Genomic DNA, 17233 nt, shown 5'->3' with positions numbered 1-17233 from the left:
CACTTGCAGATTCTACAAAAAGAGACCTTGAAAACTCTTCCACCAAAAAGAGGCTTCAACTCTATGAGTAGAATGCTCTCATCACAAAGAAGTTTCTGAGAATGCTTCTGTCTAGTTTTTATGTGAAGATATTTCCTTTTCCAGCATTGGCTTCAAAGCGCTCCAAATAAACACTTGCAGATTCTACTAAAGGAGTGTTTCCAAACTGCTCTATCAAAAGGAATGTTCAAGTCTGTGAGTTGAATGCACTAATGACACAGAAGTTTGTGAGAATTCTTCTGTCTAGTTTTTAGATGAAGATATTTCTTTTCCCAGAATAGGCCTTAAAGCGCTCCAAATATCCACTTGCAGATTCTACAAAAAGAGTGTTTCAAAACTGCTCTTTCAAAAGAAAGGCTCAAGTCTGTGAGTTGAATGCACTCATCACAAAGAAGTTTCTGAGAATGCTTCTGTGTAGTTGTTAAGTGAAGATACTTCCTTTTCCAGCATAGGCCTCAAAGCGCTCGAAATAAACACTTGCAGATTCTACAAAAGGAGAGTTTCAAAACTGTCCTGTCAAAAGAAACGTTAAAGTCTGTGAGTTGAATGCACTCATCACACAGAAGTTTCTGAGAATGCTTCTGTGTAGCTTTTAGGTGAAGATATTTCCTTTTCCAGCATAGGCGTCAAAGCGATCCAAATAAACACTTGCAGATTCTACAAAAGGAGTGTTTCCAAACTGCTCTATCAGAGGGAATGTTCAAGTCTGTGAGTTCAATGCAGTAATCACACAGAAGTTTGTGAGAATGCTTCTGTGTAGTTTTTAGGTGAAGATATTCCTTTTCCCAGCATAGGCCTCAAAGCCCTCCAAATATCCACTTGCAGACTCTACAAAAAGAGTGTTTCAAAACTGCTCTTTCAAAAGGAAGGCTCAAGTCTGTGAGTTGAATGCACTCATCACAAAGAAGTTTCTGAGAATGCTTCTGTGTAGTTGTTATGTGAAGATACTTCCTTTTCGAGCATAGGCCTCAAAGCGCTCGAAATAAACACTTGCAGATTCTACGAAAGGAGTGTTTCAAAACTGTCCTATCAAAATAAACGTTCAAGTCTGTGAGTTGAATGCACTCATCACACAGAAGTTTCTGAGAATGCTTCTGTGTAGTTTTTAGGTGAACATATTTCGTTTCCCATCACAGGCCTCAGAGCGCTCCAAATATGCACTTGCAGATTCTACAAAAAGAGAGCTAGAAAACTCTTCCACCAAAAAGATGTTTCAACTCTATGAGTAGAATGCACTCATCACAAAGAAGTTTCTGAGAATGCTTCTGTCTAGTTTTTATGTGAAGATATTTCCTTTTCCAGCATAGGCGTCAAAGCGCTCCAAATAAACACTTGCAGATTCTACTAAAGGAGAGTTTCCAAACTGCTCTATCAAAAGCAATGTTCAAGTCTGTAAGTTGAATGAACTAATCACACAGAAGTTTGTGAGAATTCTTCCGTCTAGTTTTTAGGTGAAGATATTTCTTTTCCCAGAATAGGCCTTAAAGCGCTCCAAATATCCACTTGCAGATTCTACAAAAAGAGTGTTTCAAAACTGCTCTTTCAAAAGAAAGGCTCAAGTCTGTGAGTTGAATGCACTCATCACAAAGAAGTTTCTGAGAATGCTTCTGTGTAGTTGTTATGTGAAGATATTTCCTTTTCCAGCATAGGCCTCAAAGCGCTCGAAATAAACACATGCAGATTCTACAAAAGGAGTGTTTCAAAACTGTCCTATCAAAAGAAACGTTCAAGTCTGTGAGTTGAATGCCCTCATCACAGAGAAGTTTCTGAGAATGCTTCTGTGTAGTTTTTAGGTGAAGATAATTCCTTTTCCAGCATAGGTGTCAAAGCGATCCAAATAAGCACTTGCAGATTCTACAAAAGGAGTGTTTCCAAACTGCTCTATCAGAGGGAATGTTCAAGTCTGTGAGTTGAATGCACTACTAAGACAGAAGTTTGTGAGAATGTTTCTGTGTAGTTTTTAGGCGAAGATATTTCTTTTCCCAGCATAGGCCTCAAAGCCCTCCAAATATCCACTTGCAGACTCTACAAAAAGAGTGTTTCAAAACTGCTCTTTCAAAAGGAAGGCTCAAGTCTGTGAGTTGAATGCATTCATCACAAAGAAGTTTCTGAGAATGCTTCTGTGTAGTTGTTATGTGAAGATACTTCCTTTTCGAGCACAGGCCTCAAAGCGCTCGATATAAACACTTGCAGATTCTACGAAAGGAGTGTTTCAAAACTGTCCTATCAAAAGAAACGTTCAAGTCTGTGAGTTGAATGCCCTCATCACAGAGAAGTTTCTGAGAATGCTTCTGTGTAGTTTTTAGGTGAAGATAATTCCTTTTCCAGCATTGGTGTCAAAGCGATCCAAATAAGCACTTGCAGATTCTACAAAAGGAGTGTTTCCAAACTGCTCTATCAGAGGGAATGTTCAAGTCTGTGAGTTCAATGCAGTAATCACACAGACGTTTGTGAGAATGCTTCTGTCTAGTGTTTAGGTGAAGATATTTCTTTTCCCAGAATAGGCCTTAAAGCGCTCCAAATTTCCACTTGCAGATTCTACAAAAAGAGTGTTTCAAAACTGCTCTTTCAAAAGAAAGGCTCAAGTCTGTGAGTTGAATGCACTCATCACAAAGAAGTTTCTGAGAATGCTTCTGTGTAGTTCTTATGTGAAGACACTTCCTTTTCCAGCATAGGCCTCAAAGCGCTCGAAATAAACACTTGCAGATTCTACAAAAGGAGTGTTTCCAAACTGCTCTATCAGAGGGAATGTTCAAGTCTGTGAGTCCAATGCAGTAATCACACAGACGTTTGTGAGAATGCTTCTGTCAAGTTTTTATGTGAAGATATTACCTTTTCCAGCATAGGCGTCAAAGCGATCCAAATAAGCACTTGCAGATTCTACAAAAGCAGTGTTTCCAAACTGCTCTATCAGAGGGAATGTTCAAGTCTGTGAGTTCAATGCAGTAATCACACAGACGTTTGTGAGAATGCTTCTGTCTAGTGTTTAGGTGAAGATATTTCTTTTCCCAGAATAGGCCTTAAAGCGCTCCAAATTTCCACTTGCAGATTCTACAAAAAGAGTGCTTCAAAACTGCTCTTTCAAAAGAAAGGCTCAAGTCTGTGAGTTGAATGCACTCATCACAAAGAAGTTTCTGAGAATGCTTCTGTGTAGTTGTTATGTGAAGCTACTTCCTTTTCCAGCATAGGCCTCAAAGCGCTCGAAATAAACACTTGCAGATTCTAGGAAAGGAGTGTTTCAAAACAGTCCTATCAAAATAAACGTTCAAGTCTGTGAGTTGAATGCACTCATCGCAAAGAAGTTTCTGAGAAAGCTTCTGTGTAGTTTTCAGGTGGAGATATTTCCTTTTCCAGCATAGGCGTCAAAGCGATCCAAATAAACACTTGCAGATTCTACAAAAGGAGTGTTTCCAAACTGCTCTATCAAGAGGAATGTTCAAGTCCGTGAGTAGAATGCACTCATCACAAAGAAGTTTCTGAGAATGCTTCTGTCTAGTTTTTATGTGAAGATATTCCCTTTTCCAGCATAGGCGTCAAAGCGCTCCAAATAAACACTTGCAGATTCTACAAAAGGAGTGTTTCCAAACTGCTCTATCAGAGGGAATGTTCAAGTCTGTGAGTTGAATGCACTAGTCAGACAGAAGTTTGTGAGAACGCTTCTGTTTAGTTTTTAGGTGAAGATATTCCTTTTCCCAGCATAGGCCTCAAAGCCCTCCAAATATCCACTTGCAGACACTACAAAAAGAGTGTTTCAAAACTGCTCTTTCAAAAGGAAGGCTCAAGTCTGTGAGTTGAATGCACTCATCACAAAGAAGTTTCTGAGAATGCTTCTGTGTAGTTGTTATGTGAAGATATTTCCTTTACCAGCATAGGCCTCAAAGCGCTCGAAATAAACACTTGCAGATTCTACGAAAGGAGTGTTTCAAAACTATCCTATCAAAATAAACGTTCAAGTCTGTGAGTTGAATGCACTCATCACACAGAAGTTTCTGAGAATGCTTCTGTGTAGTTTTTAGGTGAACATATTTCATTTCCCAGCACAGGCCTCAGAGCGCTCCAAATATGCACTTGCAGATTCTACAAAAAGAGACCTTGAAAACTCTTCCACCAAAAAGAGGCTTCAACTCTATGAGTAGAATGCTCTCATCACAAAGAAGTTTCTGAGAATGCTTCTGTCTAGTTTTTATGTGAAGATATTTCCTTTTCCAGCATTGGCTTCAAAGCGCTCCAAATAAACACTTGCAGATTCTACTAAAGGAGAGTTTCCAAACTGCTCTATCAAAAGGAATGTTCAAGTCTGTGAGTTGAATGCACTAATGACACAGAAGTTTGTGAGAATTCTTCTGTCTAGTTTTTAGATGAAGATATTTCTTTTCCCAGAATAGGCCTTAAAGCGCTCCAAATATCCACTTGCAGATTCTACAAAAAGAGTGTTTCAAAACTGCTCTTTCAAAAGAAAGGCTCAAGTCTGTGAGTTGAATGCACTCATCACAAAGAAGTTTCTGAGAATGCTTCTGTGTAGTTGCTAAGTGAAGATACTTCCTTTTCCAGCATAGGCCTCAAAGCGCTCGAAATAAACACTTGCAGATTCTACAAAAGGAGAGTTTCAAAACTGTCCTGTCAAAAGAAACGATAAAGTCTGTGAGTTGAATGCACTCATCACAGAGAAGTTTCTGAGAATGCTTCTGTGTAGTTTTTAGGTGAAGATATTTCCTTTTCCAGCATAGGCGTCAAAGCGATCCAAATAAACACTTGCAGATTCTACAAAAGGAGTGTTTCCAAACTGCTCTATCAGAGGGAATGTTCAAGTCTGTGAGTTCAATGCAGTAATCACACAGACGTTTGTGAGAATGCTTCTGTGTAGTTTTTAGGTGAAGATATTCCTTTTCCCAGCATAGGCCTCAAAGCCCTCCAAATATCCACTTGCAGACTCTACAAAAAGAGTGTTTCAAAACTGCTCTTTCAAAAGGAAGGCTCAAGTCTGTGAGTTGAATGCACTCATCACAAAGAAGTTTCTGAGAATGCTTCTGTGTAGTTGTTATGTGAAGATACTTCCTTTTCGAGCATAGGCCTCAAAGCGCTCGAAATAAACACTTGCAGATTCTACGAAAGGAGTGTTTCAAAACTGTCCTATCAAAATAAACGTTCAAGTCTGTGAGTTGAATGCACTCATCACACAGAAGTTTCTGAGAATGCTTCTGTGTAGTTTTTAGGTGAACATATTTCGTTTCCCAGCACAGGCCTCAGAGCGCTCCAAATATGCACTTGCAGATTCTACAAAAAGAGAGCTAGAAAACTTTTCCACCAAAAAGAGGCTTCAACTCTATGAGTAGAATGCACTCATCACAAAGAAGTTTCTGAGAATGCTTCTGTCTAGTTTTTATGTGAAGATATTTCCTTTTCCAGCATAGGCGTCAAAGCGCTCCAAATAAACACTTGCAGATTCTACTAAAGGAGAGTTTCCAAACTGCTCTATCAAAAGCAATGTTCAAGTCTGTGAGTTGAATGAACTAATCACACAGAAGTTTGTGAGAATTCTTCCGTCTAGTTTTTAGGTGAAGATATTTCTTTTCCCAGAATAGGCCTTAAAGCGCTCCAAATATCCACTTGCAGATTCTACAAAAAGAGTGTTTCAAAACTGCTCTTTCAAAAGAAAGGCTCAAGTCTGTGAGTTGAATGCACTCATCACAAAGAAGTTTCTGAGAATGCTTCTGTGTAGTTGTTATGTGAAGATATTTCCTTTTCCAGCATAGGCCTCAAAGCGCTCGAAATAAACACATGCAGATTCTACAAAAGGAGTGTTTCAAAACTGTCCTATCAAAAGAAACGTTCAAGTCTGTGAGTTGAATGCCCTCATCACAGAGAAGTTTCTGAGAATGCTTCTGTGTAGTTTTTAGGTGAAGATAATTCCTTTTCCAGCATAGGTGTCAAAGCGATCCAAATAAGCACTTGCAGATTCTACAAAAGGAGTGTTTCCAAACTGCTCTATCAGAGGGAATGTTCAAGTCTGTGAGTTCAATGCAGTAATCACACAGACGTTTGTGAGAATGCTTCTGTCTAGTGTTTAGGTGAAGATATTTCTTTTCCCAGAATAGGCCTTAAAGCGCTCCAAATTTCCACTTGCAGATTCTACAAAAAGAGTGTTTCAAAACTGCTCTTTCAAAAGAAAGGCTCAAGTCTGTGAGTTGAATGCACTCATCACAAAGAAGTTTCTGAGAATGCTTCTGTGTAGTTCTTATGTGAAGACACTTCCTTTTCCAGCATAGGCCTCAAAGCGCTCGAAATAAACACTTGCAGATTCTACAAAAGGAGTGTTTCCAAACTGCTCTATCAGAGGGAATGTTCAAGTCTGTGAGTCCAATGCAGTAATCACACAGACGTTTGTGAGAATGCTTCTGTCAAGTTTTTATGTGAAGATATTACCTTTTCCAGCATAGGCGTCAAAGCGATCCAAATAAGCACTTGCAGATTCTACAAAAGCAGTGTTTCCAAACTGCTCTATCAGAGGGAATGTTCAAGTCTGTGAGTTCAATGCAGTAATCAAACAGACGTTTGTGAGAATGCTTCTGTCTAGTGTTTAGGTGAAGATATTTCTTTTCCCAGAATAGGCCTTAAAGCACTCCAAATTTCCACTTGCAGATTCTACAAAAAGAGTGCTTCAAAACTGCTCTTTCAAAAGAAAGGCTCAAGTCTGTGAGTTGAATGCACTCATCACAAAGAAGTTTCTGAGAATGCTTCTGTGTAGTTGTTAAGTGAAGCTACTTCCTTTTCCAGCATAGGCCTCAAAGCGCTCGAAATAAACACTTGCAGATTCTAGGAAAGGAGTGTTTCAAAACAGTCCTATCAAAATAAACGTTCAAGTCTGTGAGTTGAATGCACTCATCACAAAGAAGTTTCTGAGAAAGCTTCTGTGTAGTTTTCAGGTGGAGATATTTCCTTTTCCAGCATATGCGTCAAAGCGATCCAAATAAACACATGCAGATTCTACAAAAGGAGTGTTTCAAAACTGTCCTATCAAAAGAAACGTTCAAGTCTGTGAGTTGAATGCCCTCATCACAGACAAGTTTCTGAGAATGCTTCTGTGTAGTTTTTAGGTGAAGATAATTCCTTTTCCAGCATAGGTGTCAAAGCGATCCAAATAAGCACTTGCAGATTCTACAAAAGGAGTGTTTCCAAACTGCTCTATCAGAGGGAATGTTCAAGTCTGTGAGTTCAATGCAGTAATCACACAGACGTTTGTGAGAATGCTTCTGTCTAGTGTTTAGCTGAAGATATTTCTTTTCCCAGAATAGGCCTTAAAGCGCTCCAAATTTCCACTTGCAGATTCTACAAAAAGAGTGTTTCAAAACTGCTCTTTCAAAAGAAAGGCTCAAGTCTGTGAGTTGAATGCACTCATCACAAAGAAGTTTCTGAGAATGCTTCTGTGTAGTTCTTATGTGAAGATACTTCCTTTTCCAGCATAGGCCTCAAAGCGCTCGAAATAAACACTTGCAGATTCTACGAAAGGAGTGTTTCAAAACTGTCCTATCAAAATAAACGTTCAAGTCTGTGAGTTGAATGCACTCATCACACAGAAGTTTCTGAGAATGCTTCTGTGTAGTTTTTAGGTGAACATATTTCGTTTCCCATCACAGGCCTCAGAGCGCTCCAAATATGCACTTGCAGATTCTACAAAAAGAGAGCTAGAAAACTCTTCCACCAAAAAGATGTTTCAACTCTATGAGTAGAATGCACTCATCACAAAGAAGTTTCTGAGAATGCTTCTGTCTACTTTTTATGTGAAGATATTTCCTTTTCCAGCATAGGCGTCAAAGCGCTCCAAATAAACACTTGCAGATTCTACTAAAGGAGAGTTTCCAAACTGCTCTATCAAAAGCAATGTTCAAGTCTGTGAGTTGAATGAACTAATCACACAGAAGTTTGTGAGAATTCTTCCGTCTAGTTTTTAGGTGAAGATATTTCTTTTCCCAGAATAGGCCTTAAAGCGCTCCAAATATCCACTTGCAGATTCTACAAAAAGAGTGTTTCAAAACTGCTCTTTCAAAAGAAAGGCTCAAGTCTGTGAGTTGAATGCACTCATCACAAAGAAGTTTCTGAGAATGCTTCTGTGTAGTTGTTATGTGAAGATATTTCCTTTTCCAGCATAGGCCTCAAAGCGCTCGAAATAAACACATGCAGATTCTACAAAAGGAGTGTTTCAAAACTGTCCTATCAAAAGAAACGTTCAAGTCTGTGAGTTGAATGCCCTCATCACAGAGAAGTTTCTGAGAATGCTTCTGTGTAGTTTTTAGGTGAAGATAATTCCTTTTCCAGCATAGGTGTCAAAGCGATCCAAATAAGCACTTGCAGATTCTACAAAAGGAGTGTTTCCAAACTGCTCTATCAGAGGGAATGTTCAAGTCTGTGAGTTGAATGCACTACTAAGACAGAAGTTTGTGAGAATGTTTCTGTGTAGTTTTTAGGCGAAGATATTTCTTTTCCCAGCATAGGCCTCAAAGCCCTCCAAATATCCACTTGCAGACTCTACAAAAAGAGTGTTTCAAAACTGCTCTTTCAAAAGGAAGGCTCAAGTCTGTGAGTTGAATGCACTCATCACAAAGAAGTTTCTGAGAATGCTTCTGTGTAGTTGTTATGTGAAGATACTTCCTTTTCGAGCACAGGCCTCAAAGCGCTCGAAATAAACACTTGCAGATTCTACGAAAGGAGTGTTTCAAAACTGTCCTATCAAAATAAACGTTCAAGTCTGTGAGTTGAATGCACTCATCACACAGAAGTTTCTGAGAATGCTTCTGTGTAGTTTTTAGGTGAACATATTTCGTTTCCCATCACAGGCCTCAGAGCGCTCCAAATATGCACTTGCAGATTCTACAAAAAGAGAGCTAGAAAACTCTTCCACCAAAAAGATGTTTCAACTCTATGAGTAGAATGCACTCATCACAAAGAAGTTTCTGAGAATGCTTCTGTCTAGTTTTTATGTGAAGATATTTCCTTTTCCAGCATAGGCGTCTAAGCGCTCCAAATAAACACTTGCAGATTCTACTAAAGGAGAGTTTCCAAACTGCTCTATCAAAAGCAATGTTCAAGTCTGTGAGTTGAATGAACTAATCACACAGAAGTTTGTGAGAATTCTTCCGTCTAGTTTTTAGGTGAAGATATTTCTTTTCCCAGAATAGGCCTTAAAGCGCTCCAAATATCCACTTGCAGATTCTACAAAAAGAGTGTTTCAAAACTGCTCTTTCAAAAGAAAGGCTCAAGTCTGTGAGTTGAATGCACTCATCACAAAGAAGTTTCTGAGAATGCTTCTGTGTAGTTGTTATGTGAAGATATTTCCTTTTCCAGCATAGGCCTCAAAGCGCTCGAAATAAACACATGCAGATTCTACAAAAGGAGTGTTTCAAAACTGTCCTATCAAAAGAAACGTTCAAGTCTGTGAGTTGAATGCCCTCATCACAGAGAAGTTTCTGAGAATGCTTCTGTGTAGTTTTTAGGTGAAGATAATTCCTTTTCCAGCATAGGTGTCAAAGCGATCCAAATAAGCACTTGCAGATTCTACAAAAGGAGTGTTTCCAAACTGCTCTATCAGAGGGAATGTTCAAGTCTGTGAGTTGAATGCACTACTAAGACAGAAGTTTGTGAGAATGTTTCTGTGTAGTTTTTAGGCGAAGATATTTCTTTTCCCAGCATAGGCCTCAAAGCCCTCCAAATATCCACTTGCAGACTCTACAAAAAGAGTGTTTCAAAACTGCTCTTTCAAAAGGAAGGCTCAAGTCTGTGAGTTGAATGCACTCATCACAAAGAAGTTTCTGAGAATGCTTCTGTGTAGTTGTTATGTGAAGATACTTCCTTTTCGAGCACAGGCCTCAAAGCGCTCGAAATAAACACTTGCAGATTCTACGAAAGGAGTGTTTCAAAACTGTCCTATCAAAATAAACGTTCAAGTCTGTGAGTTGAATGCACTCATCACACAGAAGTTTCTGAGAATGCTTCTGTGTAGTTTTTAGGTGAACATATTTCGTTTCCCATCACAGGCCTCAGAGCGCTCCAAATATGCACTTGCAGATTCTACAAAAAGAGAGCTAGAAAACTCTTCCACCAAAAAGATGTTTCAACTCTATGAGTGGAATGCACTCATCACAAAGAAGTTTCTGAGAATGCTTCTGTCTAGTTTTTATGTGAAGATATTTCCTTTTCCAGCATAGGCGTCAAAGCGCTCCAAATAAACACTTGCAGATTCTACTAAAGGAGAGTTTCCAAACTGCTCTATCAAAAGCAATGTTCAAGTCTGTGAGTTGAATGAACTAATCACACAGAAGTTTGTGAGAATTCTTCCGTCTAGTTTTTAGGTGAAGATATTTCTTTTCCCAGAATAGGCCTTAAAGCGCTCCAAATATCCACTTGCAGATTCTACAAAAAGAGTGTTTCAAAACTGCTCTTTCAAAAGAAAGGCTCAAGTCTGTGAGTTGAATGCACTCATCACAAAGAAGTTTCTGAGAATGCTTCTGTGTAGTTGTTATGTGAAGATATTTCCTTTTCCAGCATAGGCCTCAAAGCGCTCGAAATAAACACATGCAGATTCTACAAAAGGAGTGTTTCAAAACTGTCCTATCAAAAGAAACGTTCAAGTCTGTGAGTTGAATGCCCTCATCACAGAGAAGTTTCTGAGAATGCTTCTGTGTAGTTTTTAGGTGAAGATAATTCCTTTTCCAGCATAGGGGTCAAAGCGATCCAAATAAGCACTTGCAGATTCTACAAAAGGAGTGTTTCCAAACTGCTCTATCAGAGGGAATGTTCAAGTCTGTGAGTTGAATGCACTACTAAGACAGAAGTTTGTGAGAATGTTTCTGTGTAGTTTTTAGGCGAAGATATTTCTTTTCCCAGCATAGGCCTCAAAGCCCTCCAAATATCCACTTGCAGACCCTACAAAAAGAGTGTTTCAAAACTGCTCTTTCAAAAGGAAGGCTCAAGTCTGTGAGTTGAATGCACTCATCACAAAGAAGTTTCTGAGAATGCTTCTGTGTAGTTGTTATGTGAAGATACTTCCTTTTCGAGCACAGGCCTCAAAGCGCTCGAAATAAACACTTGCAGATTCTACGAAAGGAGTGTTTCAAAACTGTCCTATCAAAAGAAACGTTCAAGTCTGTGAGTTGAATGCCCTCATCATAGAGAAGTTTCTGAGAATGCTTCTGTGTAGTTTTTAGGTGAAGATAATTCCTTTTCCAGCATTGGTGTCAAAGCGATCCAAATAAGCACTTGCAGATTCTACAAAAGGAGTGTTTCCAAACTGCTCTATCAGAGGGAATGTTCTAGTCTGTGAGTTCAATGCAGTAATCACACAGAGGTTTGTGAGAATGCTTCTGTCTAGTGTTTAGGTGAAGATATTTCTTTTCCCAGAATAGGCCTTAAAGCGCTCCAAATTTCCACTTGCAGATTCTACAAAAAGAGTGTTTCAAAACTGCTCTTTCAAAAGAAAGGCTCAAGTCTGTGAGTTGAATGCACTCATCACAAAGAAGTTTCTGAGAATGCTTCTGTGTAGTTCTTATGGGAAGACACTTCCTTTTCCAGCATAGGCCTCAAAGCGCTCGAAATAAACACTTGCAGATTCTACAAAAGGAGTGTTTCCAAACTGCTCTATCAGAGGGAATGTTCAAGTCTGTGAGTCCAATGCAGTAATCACACAGACGTTTGTGAGAATGCTTCTGTCAAGTTTTTATGTGAAGATATTACCTTTTCCAGCATAGGCGTCAAAGCGATCCAAATAAGCACTTGCAGATTCTACAAAAGCAGTGTTTCCAAACTGCTCTATCAGAGGGAATGTTCAAGTCTGTGAGTTCAATGCAGTAATCACACAGACATTTGTGAGAATGCTTCTGTCTAGTGTTTAGGTGAAGATATTTCTTTTCCCAGAATAGGCCTTAAAGCGCTCCAAATTTCCACTTGCAGATTCTACAAAAAGAGTGCTTCAAAACTGCTCTTTCAAAAGAAAGGCTCAAGTCTGTGAGTAGAATGCACTCATCACAAAGAAGTTTCTGAGAATGCTTCTGTGTAGTTGTTATGTGAAGCTACTTCCTTTTCCAGCATAGGCCTCAAAGCGCTCGAAATAAACACTTGCAGATTCTAGGAAAGGAGTGTTTCAAAACAGTCCTATCAAAATAAACGTTCAAGTCTGTGAGTTGAATGCACTCATCACACAGAAGTTTCTGAGAAAGCTTCTGTGTAGTTTTCAGTTGGAGATATTTCCTTTTCCAGCATAGGCGTCAAAGCGATCCAAATAAACACTTGCACATTCTACAAAAGGAGTGTTTCCAAACTGCTCTATCAAGAGGAATGTTCAAGTCCGTGAGTAGAATGCACTCACCACAAAGAAGTTTCTGAGAATGCTTCTGTCTAGTTTTTATGTGAAGATATTCCCTTTTCCAGCATAGGCGTCAAAGCGCTCCAAATAAACACTTGCAGATCCTACAAAAGGAGTGTTTCCAAACTGCTCTATCAGAGGGAATGTTCAAGTCTGTGAGTTGAATGCACTAGTCAGACAGAAGTTTGTGAGAATGCTTCTGTTTAGTTTTTAGGTGAAGATATTCCTTTTCCCAGCATAGGCCTCAAAGCCCTCCAAATATCCACTTGCAGACTCTACAAAAAGAGTGTTTCAAAACTGCTCTTTCAAAAGGAAGGCTCAAGTCTGTGAGTTGAATGCACTCATCACAAAGAAGTTTCTGAGAATGCTTCTGTGTAGTTGTTATGTGAAGATATTTCCTTTACCAGCATAGGCCTCAAAGCGCTCGAAATAAACACTTGCAGATTCTACGAAAGGAGTGTTTCAAAACTGTCCTATCAAAATAAACGTTCAAGTCTGTGAGTTGAATGCACTCATCACACAGAAGTTTCTGAGAATGCTTCTGTGTAGTTTTTAGGTGAACATATTTCATTTCCCAGCACAGGCCTCAGAGCGCTCCAAATATGCACTTGCAGATTCTACAAAAAGAGACCTTGAAAACTCTTCCACCAAAAAGAGGCTTCAACTCTATGAGTAGAATGCTCTCATCACAAAGAAGTTTCTGAGAATGCTTCTGTCTAATTTTTATGTGAAGATATTTCCTTTTCCAGCATTGGCTTCAAAGCGCTCCAAATAAACACTTGCAGATTCTACTAAAGGAGTGTTTCCAAACTGCTCTATCAAAAGGAATGTTCAAGTCTGTGAGTTGAATGCACTAATGACACAGAAGTTTGTGAGAATTCTTCTGTCTAGTTTTTAGATGAAGATATTTCTTTTCCCAGAATAGGCCTTAAAGCGCTCCAAATATCCACTTGCAGATTCTACAAAAAGAGTGTTTCAAAACTGCTCTTTCAAAAGAAAGGCTCAAGTCTGTGAGTTGAATGCACTCATCACAAAGAAGTTTCTGAGAATGCTTCTGTGTAGTTGTTAAGTGAAGATACTTCCTTTTCCAGCATAGGCCTCAAAGCGCTCGAAATAAACACTTGCAGAATCTACAAAAGGAGAGTTTCAAAACTCTCTTGTCAAAAGAAACGTTAAAGTCTGTGAGTTGAATGCACTCATCACAGAGAAGTTTCTGAGAATGCTTCTGTGTAGTTTTTAGGTGAAGATATTTCCTTTTCCAGCATAGGCGTCAAAGCGATCCAAATAAACACTTGCAGATTCTACAAAAGGAGTGTTGCCAAACTGCTCTATCGGAGGGAATGTTCAAGTCTGTGAGTTCAATGCAGTAATCACACAGACGTTTGTGAGAATGCTTCTGTCTAGTGCTTAGCTGAAGATATTTCTTTTCCCAGAATAGGCCTTAAAGCGCTCCAAATTTCCACTTGCAGATTCTACAAAAAGAGTGTTTCAAAACTGCTCTTTCAAAAGAAAGGCTCAAGTCTGTGAGTTGAATGCACTCATCACAAAGAAGTTTCTGAGAATGCTTCTGTGTAGTTCTTATGTGAAGATACTTCCTTTTCCAGCATAGGCCTCAAAGCGCTCGAAATAAACACTTGCAGATTCTACGAAAGGAGTGTTTCAAAACTGTCCTATCAAAATAAACGTTCAAGTCTGTGAGTTGAATGCACTCATCACACAGAAGTTTCTGAGAATGCTTCTGTGTAGTTTTTAGGTGAACATATTTCGTTTCCCATCACAGGCCTCAGAGCGCTCAAAATATGCACTTGCAGATTCTACAAAAAGAGAGCTAGAAAACTCTTCCACCAAAAAGATGTTTCAACTCTATGAGTAGAATGCCCTCATCACAGAGAAGTTTCTGAGAATGCTTCTGTGTAGTTTTTAGGTGAAGATAATTCCTTTTCCAGCATAGGTGTCAAAGCGATCCAAATAAGCACTTGCAGATTCTACAAAAGGAGTGTTTCCAAACTGCTCTATCAGAGGGAATGTTCAAGTCTGTGAGTTGAATGCACTACTAAGACAGAAGTTTGTGAGAATGTTTCTGTGTAGTTTGTAGGCGAAGATATTTCTTTTCCCAGCATAGGCCTCAAAGCCCTCCAAATATCCACTTGCAGACTCTACAAAAAGAGTGTTTCAAAACTGCTCTTTCAAAAGGAAGGCTCAAGTCTGTGAGTTGAATGCACTCATCACAAAGAAGTTTCTGAGAATGCTTCTGTGTAGCTGTTATGTGAAGATACTTCCTTTTCGAGCACAGGCCTCAAAGGGCTCGAAATAAACACTTGCAGATTCTACGAAAGGAGTGTTTCAAAACTGTCCTATCAAAAGAAACGTTCAAGTCTGTGAGTTGAATGGCCTCATCACAGAGAAGTTTCTGAGAATGCTTCTGTGTAGTTTTTAGGTGAAGATAATTCCTTTTCCAGCATTGGTGTCAAAGCGATCCAAATAAGCACTTGCAGATTCTAGAAAAGGAGTGTTTCCAAACTGCTCTATCAGAGGGAATGTTCAAGTCTGTGAGTTCAATGCAGTAATCACACAGAGGTTTGTGAGAATGCTTCTGTCTAGTGTTTAGGTGAAGATATTTCTTTTCCCAGAATAGGCCTTAAAGCGCTCCAAATTTCCACTTGCAGATTCTACAAAAAGAGTGTTTCAAAACTGCTCTTTCAAAAGAAAGGCTCAAGTCTGTGAGTTGAATGCACTCATCACAAAGAAGTTTCTGAGAATGCTTCTGTGTAGTTGTTATGTGAAGATATTTCCTTTTCCAGCATAGGCCTCAAAGCGCTTGAAATAAACACATGCAGATTCTACAAAAGGAGTGTTTCAAAACTGTCGTATCAAAAGAAACGTTCAAGTCTGTGAGTTGAATGCCCTCATCACAGAGAAGTTTCTGAGAATGCTTCTGTGTAGTTTTTAGTTGAAGATAATTCCTTTTCCAGCATAGGCGTAAAAGCGATCCAAATAAGCACTTGCAGATTCTACAAAAGGAGTGTTTCCGAACTGCTCTATCAGAGGGAATGTTCAAGTCTGTGAGTTCAATGCAGTAATCACACAGACGTTTGTGAGAATGCTTCTGTCTAGTGTTTAGGTGAAGATATTTCTTTTCCCAGAATAGGCCTTAAAGCGCTCCAAATTTCCACTTGCAGATTCTACAAAAAGAGTGTTTCAAAACTGCTCTTTCAAAAGAAAGGCTCAAGTCTGTGAGTTGAATGCACTCATCACAAAGAAGTTTCTGAGAATTCTTCTGTGTAGTTGTTATGTGAAGCTACTTCCTTTTCCAGCATAGGCCTCAAAGCGCTCGAAATAAACACTTGCAGATTCTAGGAAAGGAGTGTTTCAAAACAGTCCTATCAAAGTGAACGTTCAAGTCTGTGAGTTGAATGCACTCATCACACAGAAGTTTCTGAGAATGCTTCTGTGTAGTTGTTATGTGAAGATACTTCGTTTTCCAGCATAGACCTCAAAGCGCTCGAAATAACCACTTGCAGATTCTACAAAAGTAGTGTTTCCAAACTGCTCTCTCAGAGGGAATGTTCAAGTCTGTGAGTTCAATGCAGTAATCACATAGACGTTTGTGAGAATGCTTCGGTGTAGTTTTTATGTGAAGATATTACCTTTTCCAGCATAGGCGTCAAAGCCATCCAAATAAGCAATTGCAGATTCTACAAAAGCAGTGTTTCCAAACTGCTCTATCAGAGGGAATGTTCAAGTCTGTGAGTTCAATGCAGTAATCACACAGACGTTTGTGAGAATGCTTCTGTCTAGTGTTTAGGTGAAGATATTTCTTTTCCCAGAATAGGCCTTAAAGCGCTCCAAATTTCCTCTTTCAGATTCTACAAAAAGAGTGTTTCAAAACTGCTCTTTCAAAAGAAATGCTCAAGTCTGTGAGTTGAATGCACTCATCACATAGAAGTCTCTGAGAATGCTTCTGTGTAGTTGTTATGTGAAGCTACTTCCTTTTCCAGCATAGGCCTCAAAGTGCTCGAAAAAAACACTTGCAGATTCTAGGAAAGGAGTGTTTCAAAACAGTCCTATCAAAATAAACTTTCAAGTCTGTGCGTTGAATGCACTCATCACACAGAAGTTTCTGAGAAAGCTTCTGTGTAGTTTTTAGGTGGAGATATTTCCTTTTCCAGCATAGGCGTCAAAGCGATCCAAATAAACACTTGCAGATTCTACAAAAGGAGTGTTTCCAAACTGCTCTATCAAGAGGAATGTTCAAGTCCGTGAGTAGAATGCACTCACCACAAAGAAGTTTCTGAGAATGCTTCTGTCTAGTTTTTATGTGAAGATATTCCCTTTTCCAGCATAGGCGTCAAAGCGATCCAAATAAGCACTTGCAGATTCTACAAAAGGAGTGTTTCCAAACTGCTCTATCAAAAGCAATGTTGAAGTCTGTGAGTTCAATGCAGTAATCACACAGAAGTTTGTGAGAATCCTTCCGTCTAGTTTTTAGGTGAAGATATTTCTTTTCCCAGAATAGGCCTTAAAGCGCTCCAAATTTCCACTTGCAGATTCTACAAAAAGAGTGTTTCAAAACTGCTCTTTCAAAAGAAAGGCTCAAGTCTGTGAGTTGAATGCACTCATCACAAAGAAGTTTCTGAGAATGCTTCTGTGTAGTTGTTATGTGAAGATACTTCCTTTTCCAGCATAGGCCTAAAAGCGCTCGAAATAAACACTTGCAGATTCTAGGAAAGGAGTGTTTCAAAACTGTCCTATCAAAATAAACGTTCAAGTCTGTGAGTGGAATGCACTCATCACACAGAAGTTTCTGAGAATGCTTCTGTGTAGTTTTTAGGTAGAGATATT

The sequence above is a fragment of the Pongo pygmaeus genome, chromosome 8 (assembly GCF_028885625.2).
Source record: "Pongo pygmaeus isolate AG05252 chromosome 8, NHGRI_mPonPyg2-v2.0_pri, whole genome shotgun sequence".
In the NCBI taxonomy this organism is placed as follows: domain Eukaryota; kingdom Metazoa; phylum Chordata; class Mammalia; order Primates; family Hominidae; genus Pongo; species Pongo pygmaeus.
Note: the sequence above shows the minus strand (reverse complement) of the source record.